Raw genomic sequence first — 5,210 nt, forward strand, 5'->3', positions numbered from 1 at the left:
TAAAAAATGCGAGTCTTTTGTCTATATAATTTTATTTTGTATTACATCTATTTATACAATATAATTAAAAGAAATTAGAAATTACATGCAAAGCTTCTAGCTATGTTATTGTAACTTTATAATTTCCCGTATAATTTCATATTATGGGGGTTTTACATATTTTATATAACATAGTATTTGCATATGATTCTTTATCTAAATAAAATAGAAAATAAAATTTTATCACATGCCTTTTATGTGAGAAAGAAGATATTTTTTCGCAATAGGTTTATCCATTGAATGTTTCAATATTTTACAAATACTTTTCTACAACAACCTTTTTAAGAGTTTTCTTTTGTAAAGACCCTTGCTATTGATAATTTTTAGAAATAAAAAAGTAAAATGAAGAAGAAGAATTAAAAAAGAGATAGAATTATAAATAAAAAAAAAACTTTGAGATATATGTTTCATTAATGATCTAAGTCTCCTATTTAAAAGAGTTGAGAAAAATCAAAATTAAATACAACATTTAATTCTTTACCGAGAAACATAAAAGGCTTCATTGTTAATTATGAGGTCATTCACAATTACTTGTATACATTTATACTCAATAGTGACTTGAGTCTTACCATCAGGCCTCAGCCACGAGCAGTTTTCATTCTTTCTAACCTCAGTGAGGCGGGCTCCAAGCTTGTTAGAAAGAACATGGCTTAGAGGCATAAGTTTAGGGGTCTCACTGGTGGCATAACCAAACATGTGGCCTTGGTCACCAGCGGCAATTCCTCTGGGCGATTGGTAAGATGACCTTGAACACCCTGGGTAATATCAGAGCTCTGCTGCCCAATGTTGACCAGGACTTTGCAGTTATCAACATCAAAACCCACATCATCATAGACAAATCCAATGGTGTAGCATGTGTCATGGACAATCTTGTCATAGTCTATATTGGCCTTGGTGGTAATCTCTCCAAAGACCATAACCATGTCGGTCTTGGTGCATGTTTCACATGCAACCTTGCTGTCAGGGTCTTGAGTGAGGCAAGCATCAAGCACTGCATCGGAGATTTGGTCACACAACTTGTCGAGATGACCCTCATTTACAGACTTGGAAGTGAATAGGAAGGTCTTCATTCTTTCAAGCTGAGATAAAGAGAAGTAACTTAGCAAGCATAGTTGCTTCAGAAGAGCTCACTTTCTCATTCAGGTGGAACGATGACATCAATAAAAGCAACTAATCCAACACAAGTAGAGACTCTAACTTGATACTTAGCAACCTCTTCGCTCATTTCCTTGAGATCACCCCTTGTGAAAACCAACCTCATGTTACCGACGAGCAGAGGAATGAGATTAAGGAAAGCCTGGTTGACAGTCTTCACAGCATGAAGCCTGATGGAGCACTTCAACATGATGCTTTTATTCATGAGTACCACTAAATCTCCATGCAAACCCCTGCAAATATTTTGCAACTGGTGAGATCTGACATTATCAACAACGACAATCCGAATCTGACTACACTCATCTAGAAGCTGGCACAATTTCTAGTTGTATAAACCTTGGATGGTTTCATTGGAGGGTGGCCATGTACAGTAGGTCTTCATTTACATGGGAAGGGGAAGGGGAAGGAAGTGAACCAAAGGTGGGTGGTATAGTGAAGGAGGTGGCAAGCTGAACATGGGTTAGTGGGTATTGAAAAATGAAGACATGGGTGGTGATGGGCACTGATGGCTATGAAAGTTGATTAGTGGAATGACTTGTGGAGAGATGTACATAAGGGTTCATGCATGATGGGGATGAATGGGAGAGATGGTGAAAATAAGGTGGCCATATGCATAGGGTTTCATATATGTGGAAAAGAGAAGGAAGTGAGCTGAGGGTGGGTTAGATGGTACGGTTAGGGAGGTGATGAACGACAAGCTAATGGGTAGGAAGGGTAGGTATGAAGGGTTTGTGTGGAGCCAAGTCAATGTGTACTTTTGGAGGAGCAAGGGCAAGTGATCCAACAAAGTGGAGATTGACATCTCCTGCAAGTTTTCGAGCAAGGTACAAGAAGGGCTTTTCAAACTTATAATTGCTATTTGTAGGAATTTTACAACACTAGAAATTCTTTTTCCTATGGGGAGTAACATGCTTTGCTTTGACTTGCCTATTTTTTACATCCACCTTGCCTCCACATAAAATAATTGGAATATTCTCACACACCCTACAGAGATCCCGATGCCATGTTGGAGCATTTTTGTATGTTAAATGAGCAGTGACATAAAAAATGATGATGGCACACTGTCCATGAATATAATATCCATCTTCTAAGACCACCAAACTTCTCCTACCCAACAATATAATCAACCACGTTATTTCCTCTGAACCTCACATTGTATCCATTCATTTATCGGCTACCATAATTTGCACTTTTATAGATCATAGCATCTTGGGAACTGAGATCCATGCAGATAAAATTTTCCCTGCGTCCATACAATATCTCTGTAAGGGCAACAATGATTTTCTTCTTGCTGAACCTATCAGGTCCTAAAAAATTAAACCATATGTCTCCTTTGGGACTTGCTCCATGGCGTTTTCATTACCCAGTCGACAACATGCTATTGTTTCACTAATCACGCTTATGGTTTCAGGTTGCCAATCAATCCTTTCAGCAAGGGCTCTAAACAGCGTCTTGAAATCTCTTTGATCAGATTGGCCCCAAGAACTACGACATGAGCAGGATGAAGATGGATTTGAGATGCCCCCATTTACCAAGTCATCGTTTGCAGGATAGCGGCTAGATTTGTCTGGCAGAGGTCTTAAGTGAGTTTGTTTTGCATCTTTCTTTAATTGCTTACATGGTGGATAGAACAATCTCAACTTTAAATCTGTAGTCATAGAATTCACAGATGCAGGAGATGCTTGACCATCACCCACGCTTAAGGTGAATACAAAGTGAGACTGGAGGCTCCCTAGCTTATGCTCTTCAGGTAGTATCCACAAATTCCCCACCAGTGGTTTGCTTCTTAATTGCACAAGACCCATTATTATTGATCTAGTGTCTTCAACAAGTGAAATTCCATTAGGAGCCTAACTGGTACTTATGATAGGGCTATTTTTGTTTTCAAGCATAACAAGCTTTGAGGTAGAAACATCTGAAGCATCTCATAGATTTATAGTGCCTTCAAGAGCAATAGCCAGAAAGTTGCTTCTGCCCCAGTCCAGTAAGTTCAAGTAATAATCCTCCATCAGGTCAGAAACATCCAATGTTATCTCAGATGATGATACACAGGCCAAGGCATTCCACATCTAGATGCATAGGAGCAGAGAAGTACGGAGAAGGGAATTACTAAAAATAGAGCAAAAATGGGAGACTCGAGGATTTATTAAGCAAAGCCTCATCTCATGGGTTGTCAATGGACTGAAAACTGGTGGGATAAACTGAAAGCAACAATATGACTATCTAACACCAAATCCGAAGATGAATCCGACTATTTACAGGGGAAAATAAAAAATCAAGAATACCAAAGGGAACTACAACAGAGCATTATATGCAAACAATCAGATTCAACCAAAACAACCAAGAAAATTTTGATACACAAACTGAACAACAAAACAATGCTCATAGGTCAGCAGAGAATGAAATGGAACATTAAGTAAATAGAAACATGCTAAGCTTATAGTGGCCATACCTGGAAGTCAACAACACAACCTTCTTCTACTTTTCTTTCTTCAACTCCTCTAGTTCCCTTGATTTCTTGCCAAATCTTTGCAACTCTCTACCAGTCCTCGTTCACTCCTCTATCTTTCTTCTTGTCAAGCTGGTTCTTTTTAGTCTCCAGCTATCTCTCTGTTCCTTAGGCAAGCTTCCTCCCAAGAACAACGCTACGCTCCTTCTCTCTAAGACTCTCCACTGATTTTTTTTTTTCTGCCCAAGCTATTTTTTCTAAGCTATCTTTCCCCTCAAGTCACCTCACTTCTAGAAACCAAAAACACACCCTCTAAAAAAACACCCCCCCCCCCCCCCCCCCCCCCCCCCCCCCCCCCTGTCTGTAACAGCCTGCAACTCTCAAATCTTCAAAATCATTTTTGAATATTCTCCACCAACACGTGTCATTGGTTGATTCCTCTTTCAGCAGAACCACCCTCTCTCCCAACAAACAAGATGCATTAATTGATGACCAATCCTGGGACAACATGTGGCCCTCCAAAATTCTTCCATCTGGCAAAATAACACCTGTAAAAAATACACCCCAAAATGGGGGTCTACAAATATGTCCCTCTTCGGTAGATCTCACGAGTGCAAAAAATATGAACACTGAAGTGAAAAGAAAGTGTGAATAGTGAGTGGAATGAAGTGAACTCTATCGAAGAACAAAAGAGACCCCCAAAGGGACACTAGTAAAATACGAACTCACTTAGGCCAGCAGAATAACAAAAGGTCTCTAATCCTAAGAGAAAAACCTATCTAAAAACATCTCTAAAGCTGTACAAAGGACCTAGACTCCCTCTAAGATGTCTCCAAAAGTGCCTCAAAGGTCAATGTCAAAGATGAGTAACGGTCGAACCAACTCGAAATACAGGAAAGAATGCATCCAAAGGAAATGACTATATGTGTACTACATGATGCTAAGCATAGGGTGCCTAACAATATGACCGAAATATGTGTCGCGAACTCAAAGGACCACATCATGTGCAATGGAGGAGGAAATATAGAAGAACATGGTAAATAAATAATAAACACAAAGTAACGAGGTGAGAAAAATGAGGATAAATGCAAAACCGTGAAGGCAATATGTGCAAAGCCAGTGCATATGAATGCCAAGAGCTATGACTCTGAATGATAAGGCTGAGGAGAAATGACACTGAACATTAAAAGAGAGAAAATGTGATGACTCAAAATGCCTGAATGAGTATGCATGACGACTCTGAACACCAAAAATCGAAGAAAGATGATGGCACCAAATGCCAAGTTGAACAATGGCTCTGAATGCCAAAATGAAGGCACAACTTTGAATGCCAAACTGAAGAAAGACATGATGACCCTAAATGGCGAACTAAAAACAACCAATAACTCTGAAGGCCAAACTGAAGATGCGACTTTGAATGCCAAACTAAAAATGCGGCTCTAAACGCCAAACATAAGAAATACATAATGACTCTGAATGTTGAACTAAAAACAAACAATAACTCTAAATGGCAAACTAAAAATATGGCTTTGAACGCAAAATTGAAGATATGGCTCTGAACGCTAAA

The 5,210-nt window shown here is 39.1% G+C and overlaps 1 pseudogene; it reads right to left on the bottom strand.

Annotated features, from left to right (window-relative positions):
• Positions 1-516: 516 nt before the first annotated feature.
• LOC117905424 lies at positions 517-1,109 on the bottom strand (annotated as a pseudogene).
• Positions 1,110-5,210: the final 4,101 nt, after the last annotated feature.

This window comes from Vitis riparia, chromosome 18 (genome assembly GCF_004353265.1).
Source record: "Vitis riparia cultivar Riparia Gloire de Montpellier isolate 1030 chromosome 18, EGFV_Vit.rip_1.0, whole genome shotgun sequence".
In the NCBI taxonomy this organism is placed as follows: Eukaryota; Viridiplantae; Streptophyta; class Magnoliopsida; order Vitales; family Vitaceae; genus Vitis; species Vitis riparia.